At 43.0% G+C, this 24,676-nt stretch overlaps 1 protein-coding gene across 3 annotated transcripts in view; it reads right to left on the bottom strand.

The window, feature by feature from the left end:
- wipf2b (WAS/WASL interacting protein family, member 2b) overlaps positions 1–21,074 on the bottom strand; it is a 54,521-nt gene extending 33,447 nt beyond the window's left edge. The window contains exon 1 of one of the 3 annotated variants that reach the window (XM_055656948.1): positions 20,957–21,074. The gene's annotated coding sequence lies outside the window, so the exon portion shown is untranslated. Of the gene's footprint in view, positions 1–11,462; positions 11,744–20,956 lie in introns of those variants that run through there. The other 2 variants (XM_055656949.1, XM_055656947.1) reach the window with 2 other exon arrangements.
- Positions 21,075–24,676: the final 3,602 nt, after the last annotated feature.

A 24,676-nucleotide genomic window follows, 5' to 3' on the forward strand; every position in this document is an offset into this window, starting at 1 on the left:
AAGTTTTGCAAATAGCATCCCAAAGCAGCTTAACGGTTAAGAAGTATAATTTGTAGAAGGTAACCATGGAGAACCTCAATTTGTCAAAAATGGAATGTTAACGTGGATTTTATGTTGATCATCCCTCAGCTACTACATAAAATGTGTATATTGTACCTACTTCCTGTGGCACACCTATAACTAGCCAATTTACTAGGGGCCAGGGAATTAAATCTGGGATTTCCTGTAAGGCATAGTTAGTACTCTGGGCAGTGCACTTAATTATTAAATCAATGTGCATGCTTTACTATTGTATATTGCAGATATATAAAGACATTTAAGGAAGTATTCAGAATTCCTATTTGGCATTTCTCGAGCTGTTTCTGACACACACAAACCAAAATGAAACGATACAGGTTTTCTTGCTCGATTGCTCAACGGGTGTATTACATGGTCAAAAAGTCATACAGACTCATGATACATAATTCTAAATTCAAATGAATTTGGCAATTGATTGAAAAAGAAAGCAAAAATGTATTTTACCAACAGAGAAATTATAATAATGTTCTTTTTTCGTATTCTTGAATCCAAGTTATCAACTTAATTTCCATTGCACCCGTGTTTAGGTAGGTGATGTTCTCCACCTCAATCAATTTCTCAACTGTCTTCCATCTAAGTCCCAAATTTCCTATTCATTTTCTGCGGCCCTTCATTTGTATTCATGAAAGCATGAAAATGATGCTGCAAATGCCCATCTTACTGCTATTCTAAGATAGAATTGGCTTACATCCAAAGCACATAGTCAATCCACAACTCAAACATCTCCTGGTAATGTGCTCATATCTTCTTGGCTGCACTGTACAAGAAGGTTTGATTGTTCTTGGCAAAATGATATGGAAAGTCTCTCCGGAGTCAACTGTGTGAATTGGAGATCATTTGGGCAAGTCACACTCCATTATTCGCCAGCATTCTGCACCATAAATAAATATTGTAAGTCTACAGCTTTGAAAAAATTCAGGTTTGGTATTTCGGCTTTGTATTTCAGCGTTATATTTTGATAGCTTCCTGTGTATATTTAACTCCTGTATTTGTTAATTCTATATTAGAAGATGACGTTGTTCCATCATCCTGACAGCAGTGTTGCCCAAGGTTGTAATGTTTTCCTCTATCCATAAGGTGCAACACCCACACTTCACTCCTACTGAGTCCCCACCCCCTACCTCCACTGTTTCCATCAGCCCACTGTCCCTCCCTTATTTTTTTTCCCACTCTTCCTTTCTTATCAGATTACATAAATCTGGAGGCCTTTGTCTCCACATTTTTTGTCGCTTTCCCCACCCTTCCCTCAACGTGACAGCCTCTGTCAATCATCTACATTTCACCTGGATTTACCAATTGTTTGCTGGCTCTTGCCCACTCCCCTTCACCTCTTTATACTGGCCATTTCCCCCTTACTCTTTCAGACAAGACGAAGAGTCTCAAGCTGAAATGTTGATTGTTCACTTCTCTCCGCAGATGTTGCCTGGGTTGTTGAGTTCATCCAACAGTTTGTTTTATGTTCCAAATTCCAGCAACTGTAGACTCGTGTCTCCAGTGCTTCAGGGATCACATTTGATCCTGACCTTGAGTGCTACAAGTGGAGTTTACATGTTAACCCTGTGACTATATTGGATTCTTTCCACATCCCAAAGATAAGGTGGTAAGTCCATTGTTGGCAACTAGCAATAAAGTTGATAACCACACATGAGAAAGAACAAGTTACAGGTCTACAGGCAAATAAGAGCAGATATGGGACTAATGGACCCTTTGGCTGCCTCCTACATAGTAAGCAAGCAAGAAATATTAAAGTCATGATACGAGCTGTGATTAGCTGATGATTTTATAGAATCTTTTTCTTGTTAAGCCGTGTTAGGATCTGATAGAAGAGGGAGGTGAATGAAAAATCGATGTCTTCAAGCAATGTGAATGGTGTCCATCTGATTTCTCTTGACAAGGTTCCCATTGAACACTGCATTACCCAATGAAACAGAACTCATTGTAACACTGCAGGTAAAATTAGCACAGAAGCTTTACTCAAATATACATCTAGATGACTGCCAACAGAAAGTACATGATACCTTTAAAGTACATCCAACAAGAACTGGCATCTTGTGAAGGAAAATAACTTGGTAAAATGCTACTACATCCTTATCCAAGGAACATATTTCAATAAATACTTGTGAAACAGACAGGATATTAAGTTCAAGGCTGTTGTTTATCAATATATCAACTCTTCTATATTACTACTTTGAAATAACTCAAGAATGTATGTGTTAGGGCACCCGTGAAGTCGGATGACGAATGAATGACTACTTCCATTACAGAAAATGTGAAAGGAAGATAAACCATCCCCATATGACGTATAAGACTGGGGCCAAATATGCACATCTGTAAGAAATGTAATACATTTACTGAACTTGCATCCTATTATGATTTCCAAAACCCATATCAGGAACATACCCAGTAAATTGTTAATGTATGTTTCGTTCAGATGATTTGTACTTTAAAAGCAGAAACTGCTCATAAAAACCGAGGTAGATATAAAAATAAATAATGGGGCAGCATTACAGTTTAATGGAGCAGAGTGGCTTACTGGATACATGTACAAAGTGTTGTATTTGAAACATTGACTAATGGTTGAAGCTTTATTTCTACACGGTCCTGTTTCTAATCAATGCTGGTGTTATCATTGACCTTGGTATCATTCAGTCAGCAGTGTTTTGTTTCTGAACCAATATATCAATAAATTAAAGGAAAGAGAAAATCAATGTGTAGTTTAAAGAATTTAAATACTGTGTATGATGTTAAACTCGCAAATTAAGACGGTGAAAGCTACATTCAATGACTCGGAGATCCAAAATATGAAAGTTGATCCACGAACGTTTAGGAACAAGCTTCATATTAAGATTATATATCAGAGGATATCATTCTATATTCCTGCAATCTCTATAGTTTGTAAAATTGTTAACTCATGCTTGCATTGTAAAAACAGAGCATGAAAATTAGTTTCAGTTTTAGTTTATTTTTCATGTGTACCAAGGTACAGTGAAAAGCTTTTATTGCTTGCTAACCAGTCAGTGAAAAGACAATACATGATTAAATCATACCTCATTGTCTCTTAAGAACAGACTGTCAGTTTCACCTGCAAGTCGCTATTGAAATAGATAAGTAATCACTTCTATTGACACCTGTGCAATGATACTCTATTAATCAATGTAACATACAGCCTTTAGGATAATTAACTTGCAGCATCAAAAAAACAATGCCATGAAAAGATCACAGGAAAAACATCTCTAGGACCCTTCTCCATTGACACTATTTTCAAGCGATTTTCCATAATATCTTAGAATGCGCCTATCACATTGTAGAAGCATCTATCAATTCCTTACACTAGTGACAATGAATCTATACTATTTCAAACAAATGCAAATCTGATTTGACACGAGTATTTTATTAGCAAATCTCTGAGAATTATTAATAATACAATAACGTACAAGCAAAAAAAAATAGCAGACAGTGGGCTGATAATTGCCATTCTGCATCTATATCCAATGAGAAATTTCAAAATTCTAACTTTTAGTCACACAAAGTGAAACTGCAAATATCCTGAAATGTAACATATTGTCTAACCAGTTTACAAATAAACATTATCAAACTCTGGTAAACTAAAAATTACTACAATATTAAAAAAACTATATTTTATTCCAACTGATATTTCTCATAGTATTATTTTTTAATTCATTCCCAAAGATGCAAGAACAATCTTTAAAACCATGTTAAGATACCCACACATACAAATGTAGGTAATGTGTGTTGCCAATTTATTTGACAGAAGAGGTATCACAATCCAGAATAAGCTTCCTTTAGTCAAAATGATTGGACGTTTATTTCCGCCGGTGCAAGAGTTACAGGACTCGATGAAGCCATCGGCAAGGACCTTATTGTTGATGCTGACTCTTCCCAAGATGGAAAAGTTACCATCGTACAGTAATTCTACCAGGGAACCTTCCAGTTTCTTTGGCTTAACAAATCATCAATTAACCTATCGAACAGATGTAGAAGCATTTTTTAGTTAGCCTGACCAACAAAGAAAAGCAATTTAAAACTGAGCCCAGGCTGCCTGGACAGTTTGGTCCACAAAATATTTTTATCACGTGTCTCGAAAAGAAAAAGTAGCAAACGAATGTCATGGACATGCATGGATCCAGTGATTAATTGCTTTTATTAGTGGAGCTAACAGAAAAGTAACTGCATTAAAAAGTGTTAAATGAGGATCCATCTGTGTGGTTTCACGCGTGGTGCTACTGAAACAATCATCAAGTTATGCACCCAAACCATAAGAATTTGTATTTGGTTTGTGTACATCCTCCACAGATTATACGTAGTCCTTGGTTCAAGCATGAAAGCAGTGGCCAGTGTAAATATTTTAACAGATGCTAGGTTTTTTTTTAAACATGGGGTGAAAAAACATGGGAGCAAACAAAATAATAAAAATCCATATTATCCATGGCTAACTTTGAAACATGAGGAATTGGCTTCTCACTGCCCCAGATTTAGAAAGGGTACAAACCAAGGAAATGTATTGACCCATTATATTTCAACATTTGAATGGCATGGGGTGTGAATCTAATGAGAATTGCCAATTTTCTATGGGCAAACTTGCACACTGATCAACAGTGGTTTATTCATCTACAGGTGCCATTATAGTCATGTTCGATCCCCACACATGGTGTATAATCAGGAAAACTCTGGACCGTGAACAGGTGAAATCTGTAAAACATCATCTCTCCCAATCTAGTTTTACACCAAAACCTTGCCTTCCATTGAAGTTCCTTCCCAAAAGTGACCAGAAGTTCAACCTGAGAATTGATTCATTTCTATTTTATACAATAGTTGAAAACATTTTGCAGCTACTTCCCCAAGACAGCTCAGGGTACATATGACATATTTATTTGCACTGGGATTCAATATATTTAAATAAAAAGTACTGGTAACTTATATTACCTGCAATCATGTTGCATTCAATTAAGTTACCTGAAGTTCTTGAGTAGCAATGGCCTTACTATTAAAATACTCTATGTCCAATAACTAATTATGTTCAATGCAATCAAAGCCTGAAGTGGAGTGGTCAGGCTAGATCTACATGGTTAATTAATGATTGCCAGGTTAAAGCTGAGTATTCCAGCTATGGTGATTGTTTGTTAAGCAAGTTAAATCCATGTTATCCAGCTAGGCATCCCCAAATGCACACATACTCAATCTAATGCCCTGTGATAACTGTCCAATTCAACGTAACTAAACTTTCACTGAGAAATGGACTTTCATGGTAATACAAGGATAACAGCATTATCCACAACTTTCTTCGACAGAACTTCGTAATCTGGACTCATTTCCTCATTTTCACAAGAGCAGTAATTGCTACAATATGCACAAACACTCCAGGATTTAAAGCTCCATAACCTTAGTTGGGATACAAAATTGTCACTTTCTAAAGCAAAACCTCCAAGTACAATTATACAAGTTCAGCATGACAAAACAAAGAGAGACTTTACTAAATGTTCCATTTTTGAAACTTTTTTCAAAAAAATCATATAATTGAGAAATAAAAATGAAAAAGAAATAGAATGTTTCACCATCTGTCACTTGCTAGAAAATATAGTGAATTAATGCAGACCAACCACCTCCAGATGCAATTCCTAGCCTGAAGAAGGGTCTCGGCCCAAAACATCACTCATTCCTTCTCTTCAGAGATGCTGTCCTGTCCCACTGAGTTACTCATGCATTTTGTGTCTATCTTCAGTGTAAAGCTGCACCTGCAGTTCTTTCCCACATATATTGAATCGAATTGAATTGAATCCTTTATTTGTCATTCAGACAAAGTTTCCGTCGTTTCTTTTTATATAGCCATTGTTATCAGCTCAAATTCCCAGTCTTTAATTATAAAGTGATGGAATGGTGCTGCAAACTCACTGCAGAAGACTACCACAACAGAGTGAATCAACAGTGCATTAAAATTATTCTATCCAACAGAATGTAAACACTGGACTGAATCAATCATTGACAGGGCAGGGCCTCAGAGGGATATTATGCAATTTCCCTGTCCTTTGCTCTCCCACTCCTGCATGCAATGCGACATGTGATATCACGTTCGATTCTTTCTGCTTCAAAAATCCTAGAGATTATTTATTTGCCTTCAGTTCTCAATCATTATTTCACATGGTTCCTCTGATTCGGTCATAATTTACTGCTCTCCTACTTCTGGTCATGTTAATTCTCTCCCCCCATCTCCTGAAAACTCTAATTCATTTCCCACAGATGCCATTTGTCCTCTTGGTGCTTCACTTTAGTGGCTATATTTCATGTGGGAGTCAAGACATTAAAATTCCCCACACAGAGCACTTAAGTGATATCAGGGGTAGGAACTCTGGTTAAATTTTCTGTTGCGAGCCTGAGTGCAATATTCTTATTGGCTTCTCAAAACAAGTGTGTTTTAATCACAGACTAACAATCAAAACTGTTTTCTTAGTCTGTGTTTCACTGTATCTCACTCAAGTAATTGGAAAAATCAAGCATCTGTTCTTTGCTCTGTGATCCAGCTTCAAAGGAGCGGTGGCAGAAAGGAAAAACTGAAGCCGAGTGCAAGGACCACAATCAGTTACCTTTGTCAGGTCTTTTGAAAGCCAAGTTTAATGCAAGAAAATGGATTAAACTGTTGATGAGTTTTGTGTGCATGCAAGTCGAGACAAACTGAACAGGGAAGGAACTGCAGATGCTGGTTTAAACCGAAGATAGATACAAAAAGCTGGAGTAACTCAGCGGGACAGGCAGCATCTCTCGAGAAAAGGAATGGGTGACTTTTCGGGTCAAGACCCTTCTTCAAACTGGATAAGGATAAGGGAAACGAGAGATATAGACGATGATGTGGAGAGATAAAGAACAATGAATGAAAGATATGCAAAAAATTAATGATGATAAAGAAAGGTGAAAAATGAGAAGCTAGTGCGACTTGGGGGAGAGAGGGGGAGGAGGGGGAGGGGGGGGGGGGGGGGGAGGAGAGGGAATGCTAGCCATGAAGTTAGGGAAATCAATATTCATGCCACTGGGTTGTAAACTGCCCAAGTGAAATATGAGATGTTGTTCCTCCAATCTGCATTTAGCCTCACTCTGACAATGGAGGACCTAGGACAGAAAGGTCTGTGTGAGAATGGGAAGGAGAATTAAAGTATTTAGCAACCGGGAGATCAGGTAGGTTCAGGTAAATTGTGTGAAGGTATTTAGCGAAACGATTGCCTGGTCTACGCTTGGTCTTGCTGATGTACGAGTCCACATCTTGAACAATGGATACAGTAGATGAGGTTCGAGGAAGTGCAAGTGAACCTCTGTCCAGGGACCCCAACAGTCCTTTCCGGTTAGGTAGAATCGAGGGAGGAGGTATAGGGACAGGTGTTGCATCGTCAGCAGTCGCTAGGGAAGGTACCTGAGATGGGGGTGGTTTGGGCGGGAAGGGATGATTTAACCAGGGAGTCGCGGAGGAAACGGTCTTTGCGGAAGGCGGAAAGGGGTGGAGATGGGAAGATGTGACTAGTGCTGGTGTTCCGTTGAAGGTGGTGAAAATTGACGATTGTGTATTGATTGCAATGGCTGATGGGGTGGAAGGTAAGGACTAGAGGGACACTGTCTCTGTTGCAACTAGGGGGAGGGGGGAACAAAAGCGGAGCCGCAGGGTACCGAGGAGACATGAGCGAGGGCCTCATCTATGATGGGAGAGGGAAACCCCCGTTCCCAAAAGAATGAGGACATATCGGATGTCCTGGTATGGAACACCTCATCTTCGGCGCAGATGTGGCATAAACAGAGGAATTGGGAGTAGGGGGACAGAGTCTTTGCAGGAAGCTGGGAGGAAAGAAGTGTAGTCGAGACAGTTGTGGGAGTCAGTGGGTTTGTAATAGACATTAGTTGATAGTCTATTTCCTGTGATGGAGACTGAGATCAAGAAAGGGGAGGGAGTTGTCGGAGATGGTCCAAGTAAATTTGAGTTCAGGATGGAAATTGAAAAGGGGGGCAGGTCTTCCCATCACACACAAGACAGATGTCCAAAATATTTGAGATGCAAGAGTGACTCTGGGGAAATGACATAACTGACATGACCAGACCTCCGGCCTGACATAACAACTTACATTGAAAACTGGTTTTGAGAAATATCCAAGATCCAGTGGGCACAAGACAATGGCAAGCAGATGCTCTTGAAGATCAACATCTCTAATTAGTGAAGAATGTGGAAAGAATTATGAGAACAATGAGCTCACATTGATGGTGACCTTAGTTCTGATATTGATTGACTGCCTGTAAATGCTCAAATCTGCACTTTGCTGTTTACTAATTATTTCTAATCTCTATCCATCTGTGAGCAAGAGCTGGAGGCACGGCCCCGAACAAGATTTCTTTTGGACCAAAAATGATAATGTTTGATGTAAGGTTGAAAATTAGTCAATTCTCACCGACAGACACTAATCAAACACCTGAGCCAAGCTGTTCTGCAGTACTCTAAAAAGGCAAGTAATGGAATTGGGGGGGGGGGGGGGGGAAGCTGCAAACACAAATGGAGAATCCACTCTTTCATCTCCAGATAAACTTGCAACTTAATGCTCTCCCAGGTTTGATTGTTCCACTGACTAAGCGAAAGTAGACTGTAGTACCAAGTTGCAGTCTAAATTAATTAAAACTATCACTGCACTTTCCTGGGGTCAGCACTAAGATGATTCCAGTCTACAGCAGAACTCTCTGGTTTGAGTAGGTCCAATGTGCCCCAATTGGCAGAGAATCTGTACTCCTTGGTTGTCAAATAGAAACCCTACCTGGATATCTTTTTTTAGTTTGAGTTTATCCTCCTAATATTCCTTGGGGCGGGCCAGTTTATTTTCACATTCAATCAATATTTCAAACAAATTTCAAGTGTTTGCTTTGCCTTATTACTGTAAAGCAAATCCCTCTTGCTTCTAGTTATTAATTCAAGACCATAAGCAATTAAAACTTGCTCTCAGGGTATATGTAATTACTGTAATATATTGCAATCTATTAACCAATTGGTCACCTAGATTGCTAAATTGAGAATTGTGCCTTACACCCCAGACTGAAGTTTTCAATTTTATTTTCCCCAAAGGGATAACTGATTTAATCACTGTATTGTGTAATTCCAAAAATACATTAGATTTTGTTTGCAAATGTTTCACACAAAACAAAAGAATATGTAACACAGGTCTTTCCCCTAACTTAGCAGACATTTTTACAAGCAATTTTTCCAGCATTGCATAAGATTTCTTCCATCAATTCAAGGTAAAGACATCTCCATTATTTCTTTTTATTTTAATGAAACCCTCAGTTTTAAACTACATCTGACTGACTTGCCTAGTTTTTCCAGGATGCTGATATTTCATATTTTCAGCACTGCAGTTCTTTTGATTTTCATATCAATTAATTAACATCTTAATCAAAATTATGATTAGAATCTTTCAAGTCAGTATCGGTATTTTTTAAATATTTAAAACAAAATGTAGAGGAAAGCAAGTCTCTGTTCACGCTCAAAACTCCACAAAAAGTATCACAAAAGTTTTGTACAGTTTATGAGTATCATTCAGATTTCAGAGACGTCTAGACCATCAATGACAAAGCACAACTTTAGAATGACATAATTAACGAACATCGAGTATTGTCAAAGCCAAAATGTTATTATTAAGCATTTAAAAAATGTTTTTTTTCTTTTAAAATAAAATGCAGTTCCAGCCTCTAACACCTCCTCCCACCTCCCCAACAATGTCAACATCTTCTATCAAATTCCAATCAGGCAAATATAAACAACATCTCAAACCAATTACAAACAAGAAAGTACGCCATTCCAAATAAAGGCATTCAGTGGCTGTTTGAGATTTTAGATTATGCACTTCTTCATCCTCATCCTTTCATCCTAGATTGCCTTTAAAAAAACATCAAACTAAAAACTGCAAAGATCAGATATTTAAAAATGGACAGGATGTTTAGGAAGGAACTGCAGCCACTGGTTTACATGGAAGATATAAGACACAAAATGCTGGAGTAACTCAGCACAGCAAGCAGCATCCAAGAAAATGATAAAAAAATGGGCAATTCTTCCTCCTTGCCAGCAACTGAATGGGGAATTGACTGCAGGTTTAATCACATAGGTTGTCTATAGATAATCTTCCACCTCTCTCATTAGTTCCGGGTCCATCCCTGACCTGTGTCAAAAGGCCTGACTGCCCTGCTTGGAGCTGGGTCCCGTCAGGTGCCGAGCATCACCTCTGCTTGTTTAATCCATCTGGAATCCAGGAGGATTTGCTCTCTGTGTTCCCCACCCCGGAGGACTGTCAGTACTTGGGTTAGTCACAGTCCCCTGGTCTTTGTGAAGGAAGGAAATGCAGGTGCTGGTTTATACCAAAGATAGATACAAAATGTTGGAGTAACTCAGAGACCCCTACAGTCCTTTCCTGATCTACCAGTTGCCAAATATTTTAATTCCCCTTCAGGTTCCCACACTGACCTTTCTGTCCTGGGCCTCCTCCACTGTCAGAGTGAGGCCAAACGCAAATTGGAGGAACAGCATCACATATTTCGCTTGGGCAGCTTACACCCAGCAGTATGAATATTTATTTCTCTAACTTCAGGAAACCGTGGCATCTCTCCCTCCTCCTTCTCCGTCCCTCGCTCCTACTCCCAATCCCCCTTTCCTCCCTACTCTTCCCCTCCATTCTGCCCTTCCCTATCCTCCTTTCCACCTCCCTCCTTTCCTCCTCTCCCTCCTCCCTTCCTCCTCTCCACCTTCCTTCCTCCTCTCCACCTTCCTTCCTCCTCTCCACCTTCCTTCCTCCTCTCCACCTCCTCTCCTCCTCTCCACCTCCCTTCCTCCTCCTCCCACCTCCTCTCCCTCCTCTCTTCCTCCTCCTCCACCTCCTCTCCTTCCTCCTCTCCCCCTCCCTCCACCTCCCTCCTCCACCTCCTCCTCCTCCTCTCCACCTCCTCTCCACCTCCCTTCCTCCTCTCCACCTCCCTCCTCCTCTCCACCTCCCTTCCTCCTCCCTTCCTCCTCTCTCCACCTCCCTTCCTCCTCTCCACCTCCCCTCCTCCTCCTCTCCACCTCCCTTCCTCCTCCACCTCCTCCTCCTCCCTCCTCCTCTCCACCTCCCTTCCACCTCCCTTCCTCCTATCCACCTCCCTTCCACCTCCCTTCCTCCTCTCCACCTCCCTTCCTCCTCTCCACCCTCCTTCCTCCTCTCTTCCTCCTCTCCACCTTCCTCCTCCTCCCTCCTCCCCTCCTCCCCCTCCCACATCTTCTCTCCCCCTCCTCTTCTCTCCCCCACCTCATTCTCTCCCCTTCCCCCCCCCCTCCCTTCTCCCCCTGGGCCGAGGCCCAGCCTCAGGCTGCGGCTCCTTACCTTGCTGCCCCGGTCACATACTCCAGCCCCAGGGAGGTAGGGGGGACGGGGACGGGGCCGGGAGGTGGGGGTTCGATACCGCGGCCCCCGGACCCACCAGTAGCTTCCTCGCCCGCCTTCCCTCTAACTCCTCGATCCCAGCCGCCGCTTCTCCTTCTCCTCCTCCGAGGCCGCTTCCAACTTTTTCCTCATCCAACAACCCGGAAATTATATTTTCCCTCTCACTCTCCCTCACACACGCTCAAAGCCGCCGACAAAATGGCGGCGGCGGCTGCGCGCTCCCACGGCCCGCGCTCGTGCACGGCGGTTGGTGAGGAGAGGGGGGGACGGGACGTGCAGCAAACACCGCTCGACACCGCACCCCAGTGGCCGGAGGAATGCGCTGCCGCTCCGCCTCAGCAGCAACATAGAAACACAGACACTAGGTTCAGGAGTAGGCCATTCGGCCCTTCGAGCCAGCAATACAATACAATACAATACCATTTATTTGTCATTTGAACCTCACATGAGGTTCAAACGAAATTTGGTTTCTGCAGTCATACAAGTAAAGAACCAAGACACACACCAACACAATTTACACAAACATCTTGTCTCTCCCCTGCTCTCCATTCTTCTCCCGATGTCAAAGCCTCCAGCGGGCACTAGCAAGTCCGCGGCCATTTAAAGCCGCGCCGGGCGATGCAAGGCCCTGCTCTGGGTCTTGATGTTGGAGCCCCCGGCGGGCGCTAGCAGTTCGCGGCCACTTAAAGCCACGCCGGGCGATGTAAGGCCCCGCTCCAGCACCGCCATTCAATATAATCATGACTGATCATCAAAAATCAGTGTGTACGCAAAAGTGCTGGAGTAACTCAGCAGGTGTGGCAGCATCTATGGAGCAAAGGAAATAGGCAACGTTTTGGGCCAAAACCCTTCTTCTGAAGAACCACAGCAACCAAAGACTACAGGTGGGTGAAACGAGGAACTGCAGATGCTGGTTTACTAAGGAAAGACATTCTTAAAGATAGCGGAGTACTGATTGGGGATGATCAGCTATGATCACATTGAATGGCGGTGCCGGCTCGAATGGTCCACTCCTGCACTATTGTCTATTGACACAAGATGCTGGGGTAACTCAGCGGGTCAGGCAACATCTCTGGGGTAAAGGAATAGGTGCCATTTCTGGTCGAGACCCTTCCTCAGGCTCAGGGGAGAGAGAGGGTCAGGGGAGAGAGAAACTCGAGGTATGAATCGGTACAAAGAGCAAATGAATGAATATTCAGTATAATCAAGGACCAGTCTCCCCCAGTCACTCCCTCTTCTCCGTTTTCCCATCAGACAAGAGGTACAGATGTTTGAAAACACATACATCCAGTTTCTTCTTCCCAGCTGTTATCAACAACTGAACCATCTCATCACCTGGAGTGCAGTCCTGAACTCCCATCTGCCCTTAATGGAGACCTAATATTCTTAATCAGACTCTATTGGAATTCCATGTTATATCTTGCAACTAAAGGCGACATGGAAACAAGGAACTGCAGATGCTGGTTTACAAGATAGATTCAAAATGCTGGAGTAACTCAGCGGGTCATGCAGCACCTTTGGAGAAAAAGAATAGGTGACTTTTCGGGTTGAAAACCTTCTGTGGACCTGTCTGAAGAAGGGACTAGACCTGAAACATTACCTATGCCTTTTCTCCAGAGATGCTGCCTGACCAGTTGAGTTACTCCAGTACTTTGTGTCTATCTTCGATATGTGCTGAATGCAGGCAGGTGGGACTAGTTCAGGTAGGCACTTTGATCAGCAGGGACAAATTCACCTGTTTGCGTGCAAAATGCCTTTGTTGCAATTTTCGTGGTGTTGCAGCTAGTTTCATTGAAGGGTGGAGATAGTCGTTGTGCAGGTTTCTGATGCCTCAGGGACCAAGAGAAAAGAATGCAAGCACATGGGTATGTTGTTAGCGATCCTGAGGAGGAGGAACGTAGAATCAGGAATACGAATCCCACCTCAAACGCCCGTTCCTCTTCTACCATGATCGCTGCTGTTGCCTTGCTTCACGCACTCCTCACATTCTTCCTGCAGACCAAGATGCCAATTAATAAGCACGCCCGCCTCCCCTTCTCCTTGCTTGTATACAGTATCCAATAAAGTTGAACAGCACAGTGCAACATGAGATAAGAGTAGAAACAAAGAACCGCAGATGCTGGCTTTACACCAAAGGGGCGACAGGGTGGTGCAGTGGAACAGTTGCTGCCTTACAGTGCTTGCAGCGCTGGAGACCCGGGTTCGATCCTGACTACAGATGCAGTCTGTACAGAGTTTGTACTGTCTCCCCGTGACCGAGTGGGTTTTCTCCGAGATCTTTGGTTTCCTCCCACACTCCAAAGACATGCAGGTTTGTGGGTTAATTGGTTTGGTATACATGTAAATTATCCCTCGTGAAGGATAGTGTTAATGTGTGGCTTTCACTCGGCGGGCCGAAGGGCCTGTTTCCATGATGTATCTCGAAACTAAACTACAACTAAACAAAGTGGATCTATCAATGCAAAGTGGGTCTATCAACGGGTCAGGCAGCATCGTTGGAGGAAAAGGATAGGTGATGGCACCCATCCTTTTCCTCCAGAGATGCTGCCTGACCCGCTGAGTTACTCCAGCACGTAATGTCTACCTATGACATACAGTAGCATTGTTGATTTACTAACATATGATTGAGGGTGCCAGGTATACAAAAGGAACAGGTAACACTAATGAGTGAAAATCAAAAAAATAAATCTAATCCTGAAACAGAGAATGGTAAAATGCTCAAATCATGCTCAGTCTGAAGAAGGGTCTCGACCCGAAACGTCACCTATTCCTTCGTTCCATAGATGCTGCCTCACCCGCTGAGTTCCTCCAGCATTTTTATCTACCTATGGTAAAATGCTCAGTGGGATGAGAAATAGAGTTCATCTTTCAGGTCAGAAGTGGAAACAAAAGAAGCTTACAACATTGCAGGGAGGAGACAGAGATGTATTTGATAGGGTAAAACTAAGGTGACCATGGGAATAAGCTGTAAACAACATTAGCTGCCCATCGAGCAAATGGGAGCAGTTGTGTTAGAGAATAAGAATATAGACTTAAGAACCGAGACAAAATAAAAGCGGAAGTTGCGAATGCAGTTCAGGAGGACAAGTGGTGGCACGGTGTTGCAGCAGTAGAGTTTCTCCCTTACAGCACCGGAGACCCGGGTCAGATCCTGACCACGGGTGCTGCCTGCACAGAATTTGTACGTTCACCCTGTGGGTTTTCTCCGGGTTTCTCCAACACTCCAAAGATGTACAGGCTTGTAGGTTAATTGGCTTTGGTAAAATTGAAAATTGTCTCTAGTATGTAGGATAGTGTTAGTGTACACGGTGGTCGCTAGTCGGTGCGGACTTGGTTGGCTGAAGGGCCTATTTACATGCTTTATCTTTGAAGTCTAAAGTAAAGTCTAAAGACAAGACCAGCAGGTCAGCCTGGGAGTGTCTTCTACTCTTGGAGTGAATTAAAGAAAAAAAAAGAAGCTGCACTAAAGAGCCTGTCTCACGGGCATGTGACTCCATTCGGCAAGCGCAACCTAACGTGGTCGCTTGAGCCATACAGCCTCGCGAGGCCGGTCCTACTTCGATCGCCGGAGCCGTATGGAGTTGTGCGGAGCTGGTCCCGACATCTCCGGGCTCCGAAAAACTGACCATGTTCAAAAATTCCGCGTGGCAACGGCCTGCCGGCCCGCAGCCACATTGAGGTCGTATGCACCGCCTCGACGGGTATACGCAGCGTCTCGACGGGTATACGCAGTGTCTCGACGCCGGACGCAGCATCTTGACGCCATACGTCACGCGCGAACTTCCCGCGGACTTCGCTCGAACTTCACGTCACTCACTCACCTCCGCGCAGCCCCCGCTTCCGGTTTGGTCGCGCTTGCCGCATGCAGGTCGCATGCTCGTGGGACAGGCCCTTAAGTTAATAATGTAAGGTAGACAAAAATGCTGGAGAAACTCAGCGGTTGAAGCAGCATCTATGGAGATAAGGAATAGGCGACGTTTCGGGTCGAGACCTTTCTTCAGACTGGTTCTTCGGATAGAGGAGAGGAACTTCTTCAAAGTAGACATACGTGGAGGAGATTTCGCAGTGGAGTAGACTTTGAAGAACTTTGAAGAAGTTCTCCACTCTCCGAACAAGCTAATAATGTAAATGTTTGGTCAGGTACCTGACCAGAAATCAAGCTATCTGAAATGGTAGAAGTTAATGTAGAAACAAGGAAAAACAGGTGCTGGCTTACCAAGGAAAGATACAAAATGCTGGAGTAACCCAGTAGGTCAAGCAGCATCCCTGGAGAACATGGATAGGTGACATTTCAGATTGGGACAACTTCTCCAGTCCGAAGAAGGGTGCCGACCTGAAAGGTCACCTATTCATGTTTTCCAGGGATGTTGCCTGACCCTCTGAGTTAGTCCAGCATTTTGTGTCTTTCGTTGTAGAATTCAATATTGAGTCCAGAAGGCTGCAATGTGCCCAGGTGGTACTGTTCTTCAAGCTGGCATGGGGTGTTACTGTGACTGCACCACAGGCCAAAAACTGATAGGTTAGAATGAGAATAGAATGAGGAATTAGATGGACTGTGATCCCAGCAAAAACGTGAGTCAAAAGTCATAGGCATAATTGTCATATGCACCAAAAATGGTACAATGACATTCTTACTTGCAGCAGCATAACAGGTCTGTACACGCAGTACTCACAGATAACTTGGTCAAAAAAAAAAAAATTATAAATAAAATAAACAATATTAGTGCAAAACAAAAGCCATGTTGTCCCTAGTGCAACCAAGACAGTTCATAGTTCATAGTTCATAGTTTAGTTGGTGTTTGCCGTGTTCAAGAGCCTGATAGTTGTTGGGATGAACCTGGATGTAGTTTTCAGACTCCTATTTTTTGTTCTTGATGGCAGGAGTGAAATGAGAGAGTGGCCAGGGTGATGTGGGTCCTTGATGGAGCTAGCTGGAATTTTGAGGCAGTGCCTCCTGTAGATCACTTTGTAATCTCCTTCATTCCTGAGCATTCGGGTTGCCGAACCAGGCGTGGTACAACCAGTCAATAAGGGTTTCGGCCCGAAACGTTGCCTATTTCCTTCGCTCCATAGATGCTGCTGCACCCGCTGAGTTTCTCCAGCTTTTTTGTGTACCTGCTCTCTATCATACATCTATATTAAAACGGTGTTACATAATACTACTGCAACCCGAGAGCAGTCCTGAACTACTATCTACCTCATCAGGGACCCTCGGGACTATCTTTGATCGGATTTACTGGCCTTAACATGTACTTATTCCCTTATCATGTACAGTACACTATGAATGGCTCGATTGTAATCGTGTCTTTCCACTGGCTGGTTAGCACGCAACAAAAGCTTTTCGCTCTATCTCGGTACACGTGACAATAAACTAAACTGAAATGACCAGAACAACACTTTGGGTTAAGACCCCATTCTCCCCACCATGATGGCTGTCTAATTTCAAATCAAATGTGGGATGAAATGTCCAAGAAACGTTGTAGACAATAGTGTAACAGTGAATGATGGCGGTAAACCCGAAATGAAAGGAACATAAAAAAATGTTGAAAATTCGTGGCAGACCCATTAATGTCAAATAGAAAATAGGCAGATTAACGATTTGGAAAGAGACCTTTTGTTAAAATGGTTGGTGGCAGGAGATAAGCGGAGGATTGATAGCCAAATGACACGCAGTCTTTGTATTCATTTGGGGAAAATGACAGGATTCAATCACCTGTTTTCCAGACACAATACACAGCCAACTATCAACATTCAAGAGCGTTTTATTGTCCTATGTACACCGCCATTGGAACAATTATATTCTCACTTGCTGCAGCTTACCAGGCCCATTAACACAATGACGCAAATAAACACACAATAATCTATAATACAGTAAATTGATAATCAGTAACATTTCGTAACCAGACCCACAGGAGTTGCTTATTAGACAGACACAAAAGGCTGGAGTAACTCAGCGGGTCAGGCAGCATCTCTGCCTGACAACGAAATGCATTTCGTTGTCTCTGTATAGGTGACATCTTAGGTCGAGACCCTACTTCAGACCCTACTTCAGACCATATTAGAGTTGATCTTTCTAAAGAGTTTCAGCTCATTTGAAGGAAACAAATTTCCTGCATTTACAGGTGATAATTTAGTAGCATATATAAATATTTCTCGGATGAACAAAATGTATTTTTTAAATTTAGAACCTTACCCTTTCGGAATTCACTGAGTAATCTTTAATGAGCGTCATTTAATTTCTGCCAGCACGAAGAATTGAACATAATTATGGACACTCATGATGTGTTTTGAATAGATCTGCTCACCTCGGGGCCAGTTCTTGTGCGAGGTTATTCAATTGATGCTGACAAGCTATTCAACCTTGAGCATCACATCTGGACTGACACTGCTCTAGAAACGCAGGCATCCAACTCTCACACACACATTCACATCGAAGCTACTCTGATAGCTGTTCATAAACTCATGTGATAGCAGCAGAATTAGGCCATTTGGCCCATCAAGTCTACTCCGCCATTTAATTAATCTTGGCTGTTCTATCTTTCCCTCTCAACCCCATTCTCCTGCCTTCTCCCCATAACCTCTGACACTTGTACTAATCAAGAATCTCCCTATCTCTGCCTTAACAATATCCACTGACTTGGCCTCCACAGCCTTCTGTAGCAATGAATTCCACAGATTCGCCACCCTCTGACCAAAGAAATTCCTCCTCATCTCCTTCCTAAAGGAACGTCCTTTCATTCTGAGGGCATGACCTCTGGTCCTAGATTCTCCCACTAGTGGAAACATCCTCTCCACATCCACACTATCTATGTAGGAAGGAACTGCAGATGCTGGTTTAAACCAAAAATAGACACAAAATGCTGGAGTAACTCAGTGGGTGAGGCAGCACCTCTGGAGAGAAGGAATGGGTGACGCTTCGGGACGAGACCCTTCTTCATGTGAATGGGTGACGTTTCGGCTCAAGTCCCTTCTTCAGACTCAGTACGGGTGTCACTGGTTATGGGATAAAGGCAGGAGAATGGGGTTGAGAGGGAAAGATAGACCAGCCAAGGTTAACTGGCGGAATAGGCTCGATGGGCCGAATGGCCTAATACTGCTCCTAGTATTTATGCTCATGAGCAATGCATGGAAAATGAGCTTCATAGTAGTAACATCTGCAAAATTTGATAGAATCTTTGTATTAATTTAAGAAATGAATTGCACTGATCATTAAATTAAAAACATCCGTTAATCTATTTTAATCTAATTAACAGTTTCTGTTTTTCTAATTTTACCACGTACCCATCAGAACGTGGATTCCCCTGGGTCAGTGTACACAGCTGTGAGAGCTAATGTGTTAACATCTCTCTCTAATCTGAGTTTGCCACTTATCAGAAAGTGCAATGTATTGATCTAAGGCAGTGTCCCAGAACCCAGAATTTACAATGAAATAATTTGCATTTATACAAATGTGTTGTGATCTCTCAGAAAAACATCCCCAAATTATTTTGCCTGTTTGCTCAATGCAGCAAACAGCCTACATACGGAAGGACCCTTTATGTAGCAATCAACATTTATATCTGATTTTGATGATGACTAAGAGAGGAATGTTATGTGCCGATCTCCTCGCACCAGTGTGAATGGTGCCATAAAATCCTTAATATCCCTCTTTGCAGGTTTAATATCTCACTCAAGGAATATGAGTTTAGAATAAACTATTGCTCACCTGATGTATTATATCATTTAATTTGCATTTTATTGTTAGATTCTGTTTGCTGAAACTCTTTAAAGCATCTCAGGACAAATTACATTAAAGTTACTCCGTCAATACAGGTTGATAGAATCATATAGTCATGCAGCAAGGAAACAGGCCCCTCGGCCCAACTCATCCATGCTGGCCTTGATATACTATCTAAGTGAGTCCCAATTACCAATTCAGTAGGTCAGGCAGCATCTCTAGAGAAAAGGAATAGGTGACATTTCGTGTCGGGGCCCTTCTTAAGACTGAAGATGGGTCCCGATTCGACATGTCATCTATCAATTTTTTCCAGAGATGCTGCCAGCTGCCAGATACTGAGTTACTCCAGCACTTTGTGACTATCTGTGGATTAAACCAACATTTGCAGTTCCTTTTTATTACGTTATTCCATTTACCAACATTTGGCCCATATCCCTTGAAACCATTCCCATCCATGCCTTGTACATGTTGTTATTGTACCTGCCTCAACTACTTCCTCTGGCAGCTTGTTCCATATACTCACCACCCTCTCTGTGAAAATGTTGTTCCTTGGGTTCCTCTTAAATCTTCCAACCCCCCCCCCCCCCCACCCTCACCTCATCTTAAACCTATCTCTGTTAGTTCTTGGTTCCCCAACCTTGGAATAAAGACTGTGCATTCATCCTATCTATTCCCCCCGTGCTTTTATACACATCTGTGACGATGCCCCTCAGCCTCCTGTGCTCCAAGAAGTAAAGTCCGAGCCTGCCCATCCTCTCACTGCAGTGGGCATCTTATTTGTTGATCTTATTTATTACAAGCAAACTGGAGAAGCTTCTCAACCCAAAACATCACCCATTCCTTCTCTCCAGAGATGCTGCCTGTCCCGCTGAGTCACTCCAGCATTTTGTGTCTATCTTCAGTGTAAACCAGCATCTGCGGTTCCTTCCCACACAAACAGCCACAACCCAAGACTTGAACCTCAGTTATTGTCCAAATGAGAATTGCAGGGAGTCTACATCACACATTCCATATCAGAAATATTGGATTGCTCACTGCCTAATTGCCCTGTATCTAGTTTATAAATAATGCCTTACGCCAAACCATATCATCGAGTTTGTGGCCGGATATTGTGATTGTGACCTCTCGTCTCACACTTGTGTACATTGTTTATCCGAACCTCCAAACCATAATTCCATCAGTCGCCCATTCCAGTCTGAGGATTTGTTTAAGAAGGAGCTGCAGATGCTGAAAAATCGAAGGTAAACAAAAGTGCTGGAGAAACTCAGCGGGTGAGGCAGCATCTATGGAGCGAAGGAAATAGGCAACGTTTCGGGCCAAAACCCTTCTTCAGACAGAAGAAGGGTTTCGGCCCGAAACTTTGCCTATTTCCTTCGCTCCATAGATGCTGCCTCACCCGCTGAGTTTCTCCAGCACTTTTGTTTACCAGTCTGAGGATTTACAGTAAGTATCCATAGTTGGGGCCATCAAATCCCAATTCGTTGCCTCCTCCGGACTTACGCTCCAAATCACAACTCGTTAGGATTGAAACCTAGTATTGCCTCTTCAATCTCCACTCACTTTGTACAATCTGCACAACACTGAAAATCTAAGCTTGGTGCATTTGACCCAAAATCTTTATCTCACTCAACTCTGATTTCAATCAAGGTAGAGACTTTAGAGACTAGAGAGCAAGGCAAGAGACTTGGGTTATGGATATCTAATTAGGATTTCTTACCTGTTTGAATCCTTCTATAGCAACAGCTTGTTAAAACCCAAGCTCTCTTGTTCAATCCCCTCTCCTATTTGTTTTCCAGTCCTCCTCGTTATTGTCAGACATCGGCAGTGATCCAGGGTCTGCCAGCTGAAGGAATGGTAACCTGCTGACTGTTACATAATGATGGAGGAGAGAAAAAAACACATCTCGCTTGGTCACGATTCACAGCAAAACCATGAACAATTCTTTCAGAAATAGCAATGTAGGAAATCATCCTGCAAGGTGATATAATCAGCCTCTGCTGCAGGTTTTTGTTATATAAATGTGAGTCTTAAATCATCTTTCTGTGAAGAATATTATTTCCTGAATATTACAGATTCAAAGCAGGTTTATTAAAGTTTTATTTTATTAAATAAAAAGTTTCTTCATAGTTTTTTTTATGATTGGTTTACTGTTTTTAACATTGTGTTTTTTACCTGATTTTAACTATTTATTCTGTTCCATCAGGGACTGGATTGTTTTTTTTAGTGTTATTATGTGAGAAGTGTTTTAAATTTCATGTGCGAGGCTCCGCTATTCACTGGGAAACGTCTTTTCATTTTGCACTGTACTTGTTGCTTGCAAGATGACAATAAAGGTTGATTGATTGGATTGATTGATTGATTGAGTCTCACAAGGCCATGTGAGCGGCACGGTGGCGCAGCGGTAGAGTTGCTGCCTTACAGTGCCAGAGACCCGGGTACGATCCCGACTACGGGTGCTGTCTGTACGGAGTATGTACGTTCACCCCGTGACCTGCGTGGGTTTTCTCCAAGATCTTTGGTTCCCCCCACACTCCAAAGACATACAGGTTTGTAAGTTAATTGGCTTTGGTAAAATTGTAAATTGTCCCTAGTGTGTAGGATAGTGTTAGTGTACGGGGATCGCAGGTCGGCATGGACTTGGTGGGCTGAAGGGCCTGTTTCCGCGCTGTATACCTAAGCTAAAACAGACGGTAGTTTGAAGCATACCCTGTTGCTTTTCCTAAAATAAAAGGACGCATTGGTTGATTTCTAGAGTTACACAAAAAAGCTGGAGAAACTCAGCGGGTGCAGCAGCATCTATGGAGCGAAGGAAATAGGCAACGTTTCGGGCCGAAACCCTTCTTCAGACAGGTTGATTTCTAGAGTTGTGGGTTTTGTGGGACTGTACCAGCCTTTGTGGTTCCATTCTAGTTTCAGAATGTTTGCAGTTCCCTGCACCTGAAGGCTTGCTTGATTCTTTTCCACTGGTTGCATCTCATGGTTCAATGGTTCGATTGTGCTTTGATTTTAGTTTAGTTTAGTTTAGAGATACAGCATGGAAACAGACCCTTTGGCCCACCGAGTCCGCATACGACCAGCGATCCCCACACACTAACACTATCCTACACACACTAGGGACAATTTACAATTATACCAAGCCAGATGGCCTACAAACATGGGGATATGGGGAGAAGGCAGGAACGGGGCACTGATTGGGGATGATCAGCCATGATCACATTGAATGGCGGTGCTGGCTCGAAGGGCCAAATGGCCTACAATCTGTGGAGTGTGGGAGGAAACTGGACCACCCGGAGAAATCCCACGCAGGTCACAGAGCGAACGTACAAACTCCGTAAAGACAGCACCCGTAGTCAGGATTGAACCATGTATGCAGCAACTCTACCGCTGCGCCACCATGCCTCACATTATTGCCACATGTGCGAAGTGCAAATGCTTTTAATTGTCCTATACACTGAGTAATGAAATTCCTACTTATAGCAGCCTAACAGCCCCATAAACACAATACACATAGATAATATATAATAAATTCATTACATTAATAAACCCAAGACGTGTACAGAAAAGAGCCCAAAGTCCTTAGTTCAACCCAAGAAGTCCATTGTTCATAGGTGAGGTTAGTGTTGTCTAGTGTTCAAGAGCAGATACACGGAATTGTAGATGCTGGTTTACAAAAAGATACAAAGTGCTGGAGTAACTCAGTGTTTCAGACAGCATCGCTTGAGTACATGGATAGGTGACATTACAGGTCGGGACCCTTCTTCAGACTGATTGTAGTAAGGGGCAGATAGCTGGAAGAGAGGAGAGGCAGGACAAAACGTGCGGGGTGATGGGCGGATACAGGTGAGGGACGTTTGTGATGGGCAGATGTCGGACAAAGGCCCAGAGGTGAAAAGACACTGATAGAAGAGGCACTGTATGAATTGTGAAGCCAGATAAAGGGACATAGGCGGAAGCAGAGGGGAGAAATGGAGTGTGGGAGTCCAGGTGCTGCACAGCTGAGAGAGGGAGAAGGCAAAAAAAAGTAAGAAAAAAAAGGCCTGTCACGAGCCTGATAGTTGTTGGGTAGAAGCTATTCTTGAACTGGTGGTCTCTGTTTTCAGACTCGTGAGATTTCTGCTTGATGGCAGGAGTGAAATAATATTGAGGGTGGTATGGGCCTCTGATGCTGGCTGCCTTTTTGAGGTAGCACCTCCTGTCGTTCCCTTTGATGGTGGGGAGGTCAGTAGCCATGATATTCCGGGTAGTGTCTACCACTCTCAGTAATAGACTATAGACAATAGGTGCAGGAGTAGGCCATTCGGCCCTTCGAGCCAGCACCGCCATTCAATGTGATCATGGCTGATCATCCCGAATCAGTGCCCCGTACCTGCCCTCTCCCCTGACTCCCCTATTTCTAAGAGCCCTATCTAGCTCTCCTTGAATTCTGGACGTTCAAGTGGACAAACCAGTCCATGCTACAACTGGTCAATATGCTCCCCACTGTACACCTATAGAAGTCCAAGAGGGTATTTGTTGACATATCGAATCATGTCGAACGAGGTAAATGGCTAAATATAAGCAATAAGAGTGAAGTCAAATTGTTGGGGGTAGCTTGAGCATTTAGCTAGGAGCATTTTGCTGTTTGAGCATTTGTCTAGGATTAAAATAAAAAACCCATCCCTCCTTAGCAGGCCAGAATGGGAATATTGCTGAGGTAAATAAAATGCCAGGGGGGCTACTTGCAGTAAATCCTCGATATTGCATTAATATAATAGATGGCAGAGCCATAAATGTCAAACAACGAACTGTAAATTAAAACCAGATATTGAAAGGAATTCCTTAATCCTTCTTGAACATAACACATATTTGGTATCATCAAAAGTGAGTGGTTTTGCAGATAGTGAAGATGGTTGTGAAAGGTTGCAGCAGGATCTGGATCGATTGGCCAGGTGGGCTGAGGAAAGGTTGATGGAATTTAATACGGAGAAGTGCGAGGTGTTGAATTTTGCAACGTCTAACAAGGGCAGGACATACACAGTGAATGGTAGGCCTCTGGGGAGTGTTGTAGAGCACAGGGATCTAGGAGCACAGGTGCATGGTTCCTTGAAGGTTGAGTCACAGGTAGATAAGGTGGTCAAAAAGGCCTTTAGCACATTGGCCTTCTTCAGTCAGAGTATTAAGTATAGAAGTTGGGAGGTCATGTTGCAGTTGTATAAGATGTTGGTGAGTCTGCATTTAGAATATTGTGTTCAGGTCTGGGCACCATGTTATAGGAAAGATATTGTCAAGCTTGAAAGGGTTAGGAAAGGATTTATGAGGATGTTGCCAGGACTAGAGGGTAGGAGTTATAGGGAGAGGTTGAGTAGGCTGGGTCTCTATTCCTTGGAGCGCAGGAGGATGAGAGGTGATCTTATAGGGGTGTACAAAATCATGAGTGGAATAGATCGGGTAGATGCAC

Source organism: Leucoraja erinacea, chromosome 27 (genome assembly GCF_028641065.1).
Source record: "Leucoraja erinacea ecotype New England chromosome 27, Leri_hhj_1, whole genome shotgun sequence".
In the NCBI taxonomy this organism is placed as follows: Eukaryota; Metazoa; Chordata; class Chondrichthyes; order Rajiformes; family Rajidae; genus Leucoraja; species Leucoraja erinaceus.